Genomic DNA, 14,337 nt, shown 5'->3' on the forward strand with positions numbered 1-14,337 from the left:
CCCAAATTGGGGTGCATAGCAAGGTGGAGGTCAACCACCGACCAATTCAACAAAGAAACAACAAAGAGCCAGCACCAATGTGCACTAAGGCATCAAATATTCCAAACTGCATTATAAAAAATTTTTTGAGATTTTTGGCAAAAAATTGCAATTTCTTGAGCTGCTTCGCCACGTCACGGCAAATCTCATTTGAAGCAGTCCTACACTAAAATATTTTTATAAAATGTGCCATGCGGCCTCACATATAAATAGCAGAACTGCTCTCAGCAGCACTCACCTGGTCTATTGCAGTCCCGTACCCATGACTGAGTCACGGTTGTGGGCGGGACAGGTCCAAGCAAATGCTGCATGAAGTATATATATAGCCTGTGGACAAAGCCTGATGACCCAATGTGAACAGTCACCAAACGCCAAAATCTATACAGATGGAATACATCCCAAATTGGGGTGCATAGCAAGGTGGAGGTCAACCACCGACCAATTCAACAAAGAAACAACAAAGAGCCAGCACCAATGTGCACTAAGGCATCAAATATTCCAAACTGCATTATAAAAAATTTTTTGAGATTTTTGGCAAAAAATTGCAATTTCTTGAGCTGCTTCGCCACGTCACGGCAAATCTCATTTGAAGCAGTCCTACACTAAAATATTTTTATAAAATGTGCCATGCGGCCTCACATATAAATAGCAGAACTGCTCTCAGCAGCACTCACCTGGTCTATTGCAGTCCCGTACCCATGACTGAGTCACGGTTGTGGGCGGGACAGGTCCAAGCAAATGCTGCATGAAGTATATATATAGCCTGTGGACAAAGCCTGATGACCCAATGTGAACAGTCACCAAACGCCAAAATCTATACAGATGGAATACATCCCAAATTGGGGTGCATAGCAAGGTGGAGGTCAACCACCGACCAATTCAACAAAGAAACAACAAAGAGCCAGCACCAATGTGCACTAAGGCATCAAATATTCCAAACTGCATTATAAAAATTTTTTTGAGATTTTTGGCAAAAAATTGCAATTTCTTGAGCTGCTTCGCCACGTCACGGCAAATCTCATTTGAAGCAGTCCTACACTAAAATATTTTTATAAAATGTGCCATGCGGCCTCACATATAAATAGCAGAACTGCTCTCAGCAGCACTCACCTGGTCTATTGCAGTCCCGTACCCATGACTGAGTCACGGTTGTGGGCGGGACAGGTCCAAGCAAATGCTGCATGAAGTAGATATATAGCCTGTGGACAAAGCCTGATGACCCAATGTGAACAGTCACCAAACGCCAAAATCTATACAGATGGAATACATCCCAAATTGGGGTGCATAGCAAGGTGGAGGTCAACCACCGACCAATTCAACAAAGAAACAACAAAGAGCCAGCACCAATGTGCACTAAGGCATCAAATATTCCAAACTGCATTATAAAAATTTTTTTGAGATTTTTGGCAAAAAATTGCAATTTCTTGAGCTGTTTCGCCACGTCACGGCAAATCTCATTTGAAGCAGTCCTACACTAAAATATTTTTATAAAATGTGCCATGCGGCCTCACATATAAATAGCAGAACTGCTCTCAGCAGCACTCACCTGGTCTATTGCAGTCCCGTACCCATGACTGAGTCACGGTTGTGGGCGGGACAGGTCCAAGCAAATGCTGCATGAAGTATATATATAGCCTGTGGACAAAGCCTGATGACCCAATGTGAACAGTCACCAAACGCCAAAATCTATACAGATGGAATACATCCCAAATTGGGGTGCATAGCAAGGTGGAGGTCAACCACCGACCAATTCAACAAAGAAACAACAAAGAGCCAGCACCAATGTGCACTAAGGCATCAAATATTCCAAACTGCATTATAAAAAATTTTTTGAGATTTTTGGCAAAAAATTGCAATTTCTTGAGCTGCTTCGCCACGTCACGGCAAATCTCATTTGAAGCAGTCCTACACTAAAATATTTTTATAAAATGTGCCATGCGGCCTCACATATAAATAGCAGAACTGCTCTCAGCAGCACTCACCTGGTCTATTGCAGTCCCGTACCCATGACTGAGTCACGGTTGTGGGCGGGACAGGTCCAAGCAAATGCTGCATGAAGTATATATATAGCCTGTGGACAAAGCCTGATGACCCAATGTGAACAGTCACCAAACGCCAAAATCTATACAGATGGAATACATCCCAAATTGGGGTGCATAGCAAGGTGGAGGTCAACCACCGACCAATTCAACAAAGAAACAACAAAGAGCCAGCACCAATGTGCACTAAGGCATCAAATATTCCAAACTGCATTATAAAAAATTTTTTGAGATTTTTGGCAAAAAATTGCAATTTCTTGAGCTGCTTCGCCACGTCACGGCAAATCTCATTTGAAGCAGTCCTACACTAAAATATTTTTATAAAATGTGCCATGCGGCCTCACATATAAATAGCAGAACTGCTCTCAGCAGCACTCACTTAGTCTATTGCAGTCCCGTACCCATGACTGAGTCACGGTTGTGGGCGGGACAGGTCCAAGCAAATGCTGCATGAAGTATATATATAGCCTGTGGACAAAGCCTGATGACCCAATGTGAACAGTCACCAAACGCCAAAATCTATACAGATGGAATACATCCCAAATTGGGGTGCATAGCAAGGTGGAGGTCAACCACCGACCAATTCAACAAAGAAACAACAAAGAGCCAGCACCAATGTGCACTAAGGCATCAAATATTCCAAACTGCATTATAAAAAATTTTTTGAGATTTTTGGCAAAAAATTGCAATTTCTTGAGCTGCTTCGCCACGTCACGGCAAATCTCATTTGAAGCAGTCCTACACTAAAATATTTTTATAAAATGTGCCATGCGGCCTCACATATAAATAGCAGAACTGCTCTCAGCAGCACTCACCTGGTCTATTGCAGTCCCGTACCCATGACTGAGTCACGGTTGTGGGCGGGACAGGTCCAAGCAAATGCTGCATGAAGTATATATATAGCCTGTGGACAAAGCCTGATGACCCAATGTGAACAGTCACCAAACGCCAAAATCTATACAGATGGAATACATCCCAAATTGGGGTGCATAGCAAGGTGGAGGTCAACCACCGACCAATTCAACAAAGAAACAACAAAGAGCCAGCACCAATGTGCACTAAGGCATCAAATATTCCAAACTGCATTATAAAAATTTTTTTGAGATTTTTGGCAAAAAATTGCAATTTCTTGAGCTGCTTCGCCACGTCACGGCAAATCTCATTTGAAGCAGTCCTACACTAAAATATTTTTATAAAATGTGCCATGCGGCCTCACATATAAATAGCAGAACTGCTCTCAGCAGCACTCACCTGGTCTATTGCAGTCCCGTACCCATGACTGAGTCACGGTTGTGGGCGGGACAGGTCCAAGCAAATGCTGCATGAAGTATATATATAGCCTGTGGACAAAGCCTGATGACCCAATGTGAACAGTCACCAAACGCCAAAATCTATACAGATGGAATACATCCCAAATTGGGGTGCATAGCAAGGTGGAGGTCAACCACCGACCAATTCAACAAAGAAACAACAAAGAGCCAGCACCAATGTGCACTAAGGCATCAAATATTCCAAACTGCATTATAAAAATTTTTTTGAGATTTTTGGCAAAAAATTGCAATTTCTTGAGCTGCTTCGCCACGTCACGGCAAATCTCATTTGAAGCAGTCCTACACTAAAATATTTTTATAAAATGTGCCATGCGGCCTCACATATAAATAGCAGAACTGCTCTCAGCAGCACTCACCTGGTCTATTGCAGTCCCGTACCCATGACTGAGTCACGGTTGTGGGCGGGACAGGTCCAAGCAAATGCTGCATGAAGTATATATATAGCCTGTGGACAAAGCCTGATGACCCAATGTGAACAGTCACCAAACGCCAAAATCTATACAGATGGAATACATCCCAAATTGGGGTGCATAGCAAGGTGGAGGTCAACCACCGACCAATTCAACAAAGAAACAACAAAGAGCCAGCACCAATGTGCACTAAGGCATCAAATATTCCAAACTGCATTATAAAAAATTTTTTGAGATTTTTGGCAAAAAATTGCAATTTCTTGAGCTGCTTCGCCACGTCACGGCAAATCTCATTTGAAGCAGTCCTACACTAAAATATTTTTATAAAATGTGCCATGCGGCCTCACATATAAATAGCAGAACTGCTCTCAGCAGCACTCACCTGGTCTATTGCAGTCCCGTACCCATGACTGAGTCACGGTTGTGGGCGGGACAGGTCCAAGCAAATGCTGCATGAAGTATATATATAGCCTGTGGACAAAGCCTGATGACCCAATGTGAACAGTCACCAAACGCCAAAATCTATACAGATGGAATACATCCCAAATTGGGGTGCATAGCAAGGTGGAGGTCAACCACCGACCAATTCAACAAAGAAACAACAAAGAGCCAGCACCAATGTGCACTAAGGCATCAAATATTCCAAACTGCATTATAAAAAATTTTTTGAGATTTTTGGCAAAAAATTGCAATTTCTTGAGCTGCTTCGCCACGTCACGGCAAATCTCATTTGAAGCAGTCCTACACTAAAATATTTTTATAAAATGTGCCATGCGGCCTCACATATAAATAGCAGAACTGCTCTCAGCAGCACTCACCTGGTCTATTGCAGTCCCGTACCCATGACTGAGTCACGGTTGTGGGCGGGACAGGTCCAAGCAAATGCTGCATGAAGTATATATATAGCCTGTGGACAAAGCCTGATGACCCAATGTGAACAGTCACCAAACGCCAAAATCTATACAGATGGAATACATCCCAAATTGGGGTGCATAGCAAGGTGGAGGTCAACCACCGACCAATTCAACAAAGAAACAACAAAGAGCCAGCACCAATGTGCACTAAGGCATCAAATATTCCAAACTGCATTATAAAAATTTTTTTTGAGATTTTTGGCAAAAAATTGCAATTTCTTGAGCTGCTTCGCCACGTCACGGCAAATCTCATTTGAAGCAGTCCTACACTAAAATATTTTTATAAAATGTGCCATGCGGCCTCACATATAAATAGCAGAACTGCTCTCAGCAGCACTCACCTGGTCTATTGCAGTCCCGTACCCATGACTGAGTCACGGTTGTGGGCGGGACAGGTCCAAGCAAATGCTGCATGAAGTATATATATAGCCTGTGGACAAAGCCTGATGACCCAATGTGAACAGTCACCAAACGCCAAAATCTATACAGATGGAATACATCCCAAATTGGGGTGCATAGCAAGGTGGAGGTCAACCACCGACCAATTCAACAAAGAAGCAACAAAGAGCCAGCACCAATGTGCACTAAGGCATCAAATATTCCAAACTGCATTATAAAAAATTTTTTGAGATTTTTGGCAAAAAATTGCAATTTCTTGAGCTGCTTCGCCACGTCACGGCAAATCTCATTTGAAGCAGTCCTACACTAAAATATTTTTATAAAATGTGCCATGCGGCCTCACATATAAATAGCAGAACTGCTCTCAGCAGCACTCACCTGGTCTATTGCAGTCCCGTACCCATGACTGAGTCACGGTTGTGGGCGGGACAGGTCCAAGCAAATGCTGCATGAAGTATATATATAGCCTGTGGACAAAGCCTGATGACCCAATGTGAACAGTCACCAAACGCCAAAATCTATACAGATGGAATACATCCCAAATTGGGGTGCATAGCAAGGTGGAGGTCAACCACCGACCAATTCAACAAAGAAACAACAAAGAGCCAGCACCAATGTGCACTAAGGCATCAAATATTCCAAACTGCATTATAAAAAATTTTTTGAGATTTTTGGCAAAAAATTGCAATTTCTTGAGCTGCTTCGCCACGTCACGGCAAATCTCATTTGAAGCAGTCCTACACTAAAATATTTTTATAAAATGTGCCATGCGGCCTCACATATAAATAGCAGAACTGCTCTCAGCAGCACTCACCTGGTCTATTGCAGTCCCGTACCCATGACTGAGTCACGGTTGTGGGCGGGACAGGTCCAAGCAAATGCTGCATGAAGTATATATATAGCCTGTGGACAAAGCCTGATGACCCAATGTGAACAGTCACCAAACGCCAAAATCTATACAGATGGAATACATCCCAAATTGGGGTGCATAGCAAGGTGGAGGTCAACCACCGACCAATTCAACAAAGAAACAACAAAGAGCCAGCACCAATGTGCACTAAGGCATCAAATATTCCAAACTGCATTATAAAAAATTTTTTGAGATTTTTGGCAAAAAATTGCAATTTCTTGAGCTGCTTCGCCACGTCACGGCAAATCTCATTTGAAGCAGTCCTACACTAAAATATTTTTATAAAATGTGCCATGCGGCCTCACATATAAATAGCAGAACTGCTCTCAGCAGCACTCACCTGGTCTATTGCAGTCCCGTACCCATGACTGAGTCACGGTTGTGGGCGGGACAGGTCCAAGCAAATGCTGCATGAAGTATATATATAGCCTGTGGACAAAGCCTGATGACCCAATGTGAACAGTCACCAAACGCCAAAATCTATACAGATGGAATACATCCCAAATTGGGGTGCATAGCAAGGTGGAGGTCAACCACCGACCAATTCAACAAAGAAACAACAAAGAGCCAGCACCAATGTGCACTAAGGCATCAAATATTCCAAACTGCATTATAAAAAATTTTTTGAGATTTTTGGCAAAAAATTGCAATTTCTTGAGCTGCTTCGCCACGTCACGGCAAATCTCATTTGAAGCAGTCCTACACTAAAATATTTTTATAAAATGTGCCATGCGGCCTCACATATAAATAGCAGAACTGCTCTCAGCAGCACTCACCTGGTCTATTGCAGTCCCGTACCCATGACTGAGTCACGGTTGTGGGCGGGACAGGTCCAAGCAAATGCTGCATGAAGTATATATATAGCCTGTGGACAAAGCCTGATGACCCAATGTGAACAGTCACCAAACGCCAAAATCTATACAGATGGAATACATCCCAAATTGGGGTGCATAGCAAGGTGGAGGTCAACCACCGACCAATTCAACAAAGAAACAACAAAGAGCCAGCACCAATGTGCACTAAGGCATCAAATATTCCAAGAAAAAAAAAAAACAAAAAGCCAGCACCAAATGTGCACTGCGGCACTAAACATTCCAAACTGTACTTATTTTAAAAATTTTGAGATTTTTGGCAAAAAATTGCAATTTCTTGAGCTGCTTCGCCACGTCACGGCAAATCTCATTTGAAGCAGTCCTACACTAAAATATTTTTATAAAATGTGCCATACGGCCTCACATATGAATAGTAGAACTGCTCTTAGCAGCACTCACCTGGTCTATTTCAATCCCGTACCCATGACTGAGTCATGGCTGTGGGCGGGACAGGTCCAAGCAAATGCTGCATGAAGTAAATAGCCTGTGGACAAAGCCTGATGACTTAATGTGAACAGTCACCAACCGCCAAAATCCAGACAGATGGAATACATCCCAAATTGGGGTGCATAGCAAGGTGGAGGTCAACCACCGACCAATTCAATGAAGAAAAAACAAAAAGCCAGCACCAAATGTGCACTGCGGCACTAAACATTCCAAACTGTACTTATTTTAAAAATTTTGAGATTTTTGGCAAAAAATTGCAATTTCTTGAGCTGCTTCGCCACGTCACGGCAAATCTCATTTGAAGCAGTCCTACACTAAAATATTTTTATAAAATGTGCCATACGGCCTCACATATGAATAGTAGAACTGCTCTTAGCAGCACTCACCTGTACTATTTCAATCCCGTACCCATGACTGAGTCATGGCTGTGGGCGGGACAGATCCAAGCAAATGCTGCATGAAGTAAATAGCCTGTGGACAAAGCCTGATGACTTAATGTGAACAGTCACCAACCGCCAAAATCCAGACAGATGGAATACATCCCAAATTGGGGTGCATAGCAAGGTGGAGGTCAACCACCGACCAATTCAATGAAGAAAAAACAAAAAGCCAGCACCAAATGTGCACTGCGGCACTAAACATTCCAAACTGTACTTATTTTAAAAATTTTGAGATTTTTGGCAAAAAATTGCAATTTCTTGAGCTGCTTCGCCACGTCACGGCAAATCTCATTTGAAGCAGTCCTACACTAAAATATTTTTATAAAATGTGCCATACGGCCTCACATATGAATAGTAGAACTGCTCTTAGCAGCACTCACCTGGTCTATTTCAATCCCGTACCCATGACTGAGTCATGGCTGTGGGCGGGACAGGTCCAAGCAAATGCTGCATGAAGTAAATAGCCTGTGGACAAAGCCTGATGACTTAATGTGAACAGTCACCAACCGCCAAAATCCAGACAGATGGAATACATCCCAAATTGGGGTGCATAGCAAGGTGGAGGTCAACCACCGACCAATTCAATGAAGAAAAAACAAAAAGCCAGCACCAAATGTGCACTGCGGCACTAAACATTCCAAACTGTACTTATTTTAAAAATTTTGAGATTTTTGGCAAAAAATTGCAATTTCTTGAGCTGCTTCGCCACGTCACGGCAAATCTCATTTGAAGCAGTCCTACACTAAAATATTTTTATAAAATGTGCCATACGGCCTCACATATGAATAGTAGAACTGCTCTTAGCAGCACTCACCTGGTCTATTTCAATCCCGTACCCATGACTGAGTCATGGCTGTGGGCGGGACAGGTCCAAGCAAATGCTGCATGAAGTAAATAGCCTGTGGACAAAGCCTGATGACTTAATGTGAACAGTCACCAACCGCCAAAATCCAGACAGATGGAATACATCCCAAATTGGGGTGCATAGCAAGGTGGAGGTCAACCACCGACCAATTCAATGAAGAAAAAACAAAAAGCCAGCACCAAATGTGCACTGCGGCACTAAACATTCCAAACTGTACTTATTTTAAAAATTTTGAGATTTTTGGCAAAAAATTGCAATTTCTTGAGCTGCTTCGCCACGTCACGGCAAATCTCATTTGAAGCAGTCCTACACTAAAATATTTTTATAAAATGTGCCATACGGCCTCACATATGAATAGTAGAACTGCTCTTAGCAGCACTCACCTGGTCTATTTCAATCCCGTACCCATGACTGAGTCATGGCTGTGGGCGGGACAGGTCCAAGCAAATGCTGCATGAAGTAAATAGCCTGTGGACAAAGCCTGATGACTTAATGTGAACAGTCACCAACCGCCAAAATCCAGACAGATGGAATACATCCCAAATTGGGGTGCATAGCAAGGTGGAGGTCAACCACCGACCAATTCAATGAAGAAAAAACAAAAAGCCAGCACCAAATGTGCACTGCGGCACTAAACATTCCAAACTGTACTTATTTTAAAAATTTTGAGATTTTTGGCAAAAAATTGCAATTTCTTGAGCTGCTTCGCCACGTCACGGCAAATCTCATTTGAAGCAGTCCTACACTAAAATATTTTTATAAAATGTGCCATACGGCCTCACATATGAATAGTAGAACTGCTCTTAGCAGCACTCACCTGGTCTATTTCAATCCCGTACCCATGACTGAGTCATGGCTGTGGGCGGGACAGGTCCAAGCAAATGCTGCATGAAGTAAATAGCCTGTGGACAAAGCCTGATGACTTAATGTGAACAGTCACCAACCGCCAAAATCCAGACAGATGGAATACATCCCAAATTGGGGTGCATAGCAAGGTGGAGGTCAACCACCGACCAATTCAATGAAGAAAAAACAAAAAGCCAGCACCAAATGTGCACTGCGGCACTAAACATTCCAAACTGTACTTATTTTAAAAATTTTGAGATTTTTGGCAAAAAATTGCAATTTCTTGAGCTGCTTCGCCACGTCACGGCAAATCTCATTTGAAGCAGTCCTACACTAAAATATTTTTATAAAATGTGCCATACGGCCTCACATATGAATAGTAGAACTGCTCTTAGCAGCACTCACCTGGTCTATTTCAATCCCGTACCCATGACTGAGTCATGGCTGTGGGCGGGACAGGTCCAAGCAAATGCTGCATGAAGTAAATAGCCTGTGGACAAAGCCTGATGACTTAATGTGAACAGTCACCAACCGCCAAAATCCAGACAGATGGAATACATCCCAAATTGGGGTGCATAGCAAGGTGGAGGTCAACCACCGACCAATTCAATGAAGAAAAAACAAAAAGCCAGCACCAAATGTGCACTGCGGCACTAAACATTCCAAACTGTACTTATTTTAAAAATTTTGAGATTTTTGGCAAAAAATTGCAATTTCTTGAGCTGCTTCGCCACGTCACGGCAAATCTCATTTGAAGCAGTCCTACACTAAAATATTTTTATAAAATGTGCCATACGGCCTCACATATGAATAGTAGAACTGCTCTTAGCAGCACTCACCTGTACTATTTCAATCCCGTACCCATGACTGAGTCATGGCTGTGGGCGGGACAGGTCCAAGCAAATGCTGCATGAAGTAAATAGCCTGTGGACAAAGCCTGATGACTTAATGTGAACAGTCACCAACCGCCAAAATCCAGACAGATGGAATACATCCCAAATTGGGGTGCATAGCAAGGTGGAGGTCAACCACCGACCAATTCAATGAAGAAAAAACAAAAAGCCAGCACCAAATGTGCACTGCGGCACTAAACATTCCAAACTGTACTTATTTTAAAAATTTTGAGATTTTTGGCAAAAAATTGCAATTTCTTGAGCTGCTTCGCCACGTCACGGCAAATCTCATTTGAAGCAGTCCTACACTAAAATATTTTTATAAAATGTGCCATACGGCCTCACATATGAATAGTAGAACTGCTCTTAGCAGCACTCACCTGGTCTATTTCAATCCCGTACCCATGACTGAGTCATGGCTGTGGGCGGGACAGGTCCAAGCAAATGCTGCATGAAGTAAATAGCCTGTGGACAAAGCCTGATGACTTAATGTGAACAGTCACCAACCGCCAAAATCCAGACAGATGGAATACATCCCAAATTGGGGTGCATAGCAAGGTGGAGGTCAACCACCGACCAATTCAATGAAGAAAAAACAAAAAGCCAGCACCAAATGTGCACTGCGGCACTAAACATTCCAAACTGTACTTATTTTAAGTCCAGGAGTCCTCTGTCCTTGGTGTGCTTCTCTGATTCTTAATGTTCCAGGCAGATGATGTTCAAAACTCCTTGGTGATTATAAGTATTTAACTGTACTTAACCTTTGTATGTTGATTATACAAAAGTGTACGCAATATCATACTTTTCCTTTAAGTTTGTATTTTATATTAACCTTTATAATAAAATTACTTATTTGCCTTCTTTAAAGCCGTATCTGAACCTTAGTGATAAAATATAGCAAAACAGAGCCTGTGCCAGTGGCTCTGGTGGGCGAAGGCTCCGGTCATCCACTAAGCTGGGTTTCCCTGGGACCTGCAGTAGCACTAGCTGACTGTAGGTGGTGTGTGTCTTCCAGCTGAAGTTACCATCATTCAGCTATAGCCAATGGGAAGACACCACACCCTTCTTATTCTCCCTCCTGTCTGTTGACAACTGCCAGAGATAGTTCTGTATTCCTGGTTCCTGTCCCGCCCTGTTCTGTTTAGTGATTCTGGTGTTCTGATGTCTGTTTGCTTCCTAACTACACTCCTGCCTCCCGAGTTTGTCCCTTTTTGTGCCTCCTGGTTTAGACCCTGCCTGACAAACACTTTTTCCTGGATTGCAGCCTGCCATAGGGAGCGATCTCTTGGACCTTGTGTAATTTCAAATTCCTGTATAGGGGTTAAAGGGTTTTAGGGTTCTTGAGGTCCTGCGGACTTGGTGGCTAGCCCTTCTCCTTCTCTGTCCGTGACAGTCATCTTAGTCTGTGGTCAAGGGCAGACGTTACACCATGTTTGCACCCATGGATAGATTTTCAGGAAGGTGAGATACGTTTTCTGTGTTCCGTGAAGTCTGCAAGCTTTATTTTAAGCTCTGCCCAAACTCTTAAAGTACTGAGAAACAACAGTTGGGGATTGTGATCTCCCTCCTTTAGAGAGTCCCTAAATCTTGCATCTTTCTTTCACTCTGGTCACTCAATGAGTTTTTTGCAGCCCGATGCCTTGCTTATGATGAAAAATTCACAGCAAGAAAGGCCAGCAATATTTACCTGCCCAGGCCACAGAAACAAATGCACTCACATGATGCTGAAAAACCCCTAATAAAGATGGAAGCAACAGGTGCAAAACACTGATGTAGCAACCACTCACACACTGCCACTCCATGGAGGAGTGTTTTGTAAACATTGTTGCCCTTTCTTACTGTGAATTTTTCAGAATGTTGGGGAAAAATTGAATTCCTCTTTTTGTGGTTTAGCTTGTCCATGATGACTCTGACAGTGTCTACCTTGCTGAATCTCAGCTGTGCAAGCTCCAGCAGGGAGACTGCCTGGTAGAGGGGATTTGTTCTGAATACCTGAGATGGACCACTGACACCAGGTGAAATGATCCAGCCCTTAGGAGTCATTTTTGCCAAGGTCTGTCAGAAAGGCTAAAGGATGCATTGGTTTTATAGAAAAACACCTAAACCTTTAGAGGCCACCACGGCTGTGGCCATACATATCGATAGGCACCTCAGGAATAGACCTTTGATGACTCCACCCCCTGTTGTTCTTGTTTAGGATGAAGACCTTCACATGAGAAATGGTGAAACCATGCAGTTAGGGGTTGTTTCTCTCAGTATAGATCCCTTGCGGCTGGTCGTAAGACAGGGGTTTATTTCTTCTGTGGTCATAAGGGTCATTTTATTGGGGTCTGTTCATCGCATACTAAGTAAAGGAAGTCGTTGGAAAACTTCTGACCCCAGGTTGTGTGCAGGATTACATTCTGGGTGTATATATTTCCTCCGCATATGCTTCTCAGTTTATTTTACCTGCTAAGGTTGCCATAAGTACTAAAACTGAGATCATATCTATCCTTTTAGATAGTGGACAGGAGCTAACATGGTAGATTCTCAGTTTGCTTGGACTGATGGCTTCTCCTGTATTATGCTGTCTAAATCCATCCCCATATTCGCCATTGATGCTGCATCTCTTGGTGAGGGAAGTTTGTTACAAGTAGTGCATAATGTAAACCTACATTTACAGTTAGGTCCAGAAATATTTGGACAGTGACACAATTTTCGCGAGTTGGGCTCTACATGCCACCACATTTGATTTGAAATGAAACCTCTACAACAGAATTCAAGTGCAGATTGTAACGTTTAATTTGAAGGTTTGAACAAAAATATCTGATAGAAATTGTAGGAATTGTACACATTTCTTTACAAACACTCCACATTTTAGGAGGTCAAAAGTAATTGGACAAATAAACCAAACCCAAACAAAATATTTTTATTTTCAATATTTTGTTGCGAATCCTTTGGAGGCAATCACTGCCTTAAGTCTGGAACCCATGGACATCACCAAACGCTGGGTTTCCTCCTTCTTAATGCTTTGCCAGGCCTTTACAGCCGCAGCCTTCATGTCTTGCTTGTTTGTGGGTCTTTCCGTCTTAAGTCTGGATTTGAGCAAGTGAAATGCATGCTCAATTGGGTTAAGATCTGGTGATTGACTTGGCCATTGCAGAATGTTCCACTTTTTTGCACTCATGAACTCCTGGGTAGCTTTGGCTGTATGCTTGGGGTCATTGTCCATCTGTACTATGAAGCGCCGTCCGATCAACTTTGCGGCATTTGGCTGAATCTGGGCTGAAAGTATATCCCGGTACACTTCAGAATTCATCCGGCTACTCTTGTCTGCTGTTATGTCATCAATAAACACAAGTGACCCAGTGCCATTGAAAGCCATGCATGCCCATGCCATCACGTTGCCTCCACCATGTTTTACAGAGGATGTGGTGTGCCTTGGATCATGTGCCGTTCCCTTTCTTCTCCAAACTTTTTTCTTCCCATCATTCTGGTACAGGTTGATCTTTGTCTCATCTGTCCATAGAATACTTTTCCAGAACTGAGCTGGCTTCATGAGGTGTTTTTCAGCAAATTTAACTCTGGCCTGTCTATTTTTGGAATTGATGAATGGTTTGCATCTAGATGTGAACCCTTTGTATTTACTTTCATGGAGTCTTCTCTTTACTGTTGACTTAGAGACAGATACACCTACTTCACTGAGAGTGTTCTGGACTTCAGTTGATGTTGTGAACGGGTTCTTCTTCACCAAAGAAAGTATGCGGCGATCATCCACCACTGTTGTCATCCGTGGACGCCCAGACCTTTTTGAGTTCCCAAGCTCACCAGTCAATTCCTTTTTTCTCAGAATGTACCCGACTGTTGATTTTGCTACTCCAAGCATGTCTGCTATCTCTCTGATGGATTTTTTCTTTTTTTTCAGCCTCAGGATGTTCTGCTTCACCTCAATT

The sequence above is a fragment of the Anomaloglossus baeobatrachus genome, chromosome 2 (genome assembly GCF_048569485.1).
Source record: "Anomaloglossus baeobatrachus isolate aAnoBae1 chromosome 2, aAnoBae1.hap1, whole genome shotgun sequence".
NCBI classification, from domain to species: domain Eukaryota; kingdom Metazoa; phylum Chordata; class Amphibia; order Anura; family Aromobatidae; genus Anomaloglossus; species Anomaloglossus baeobatrachus.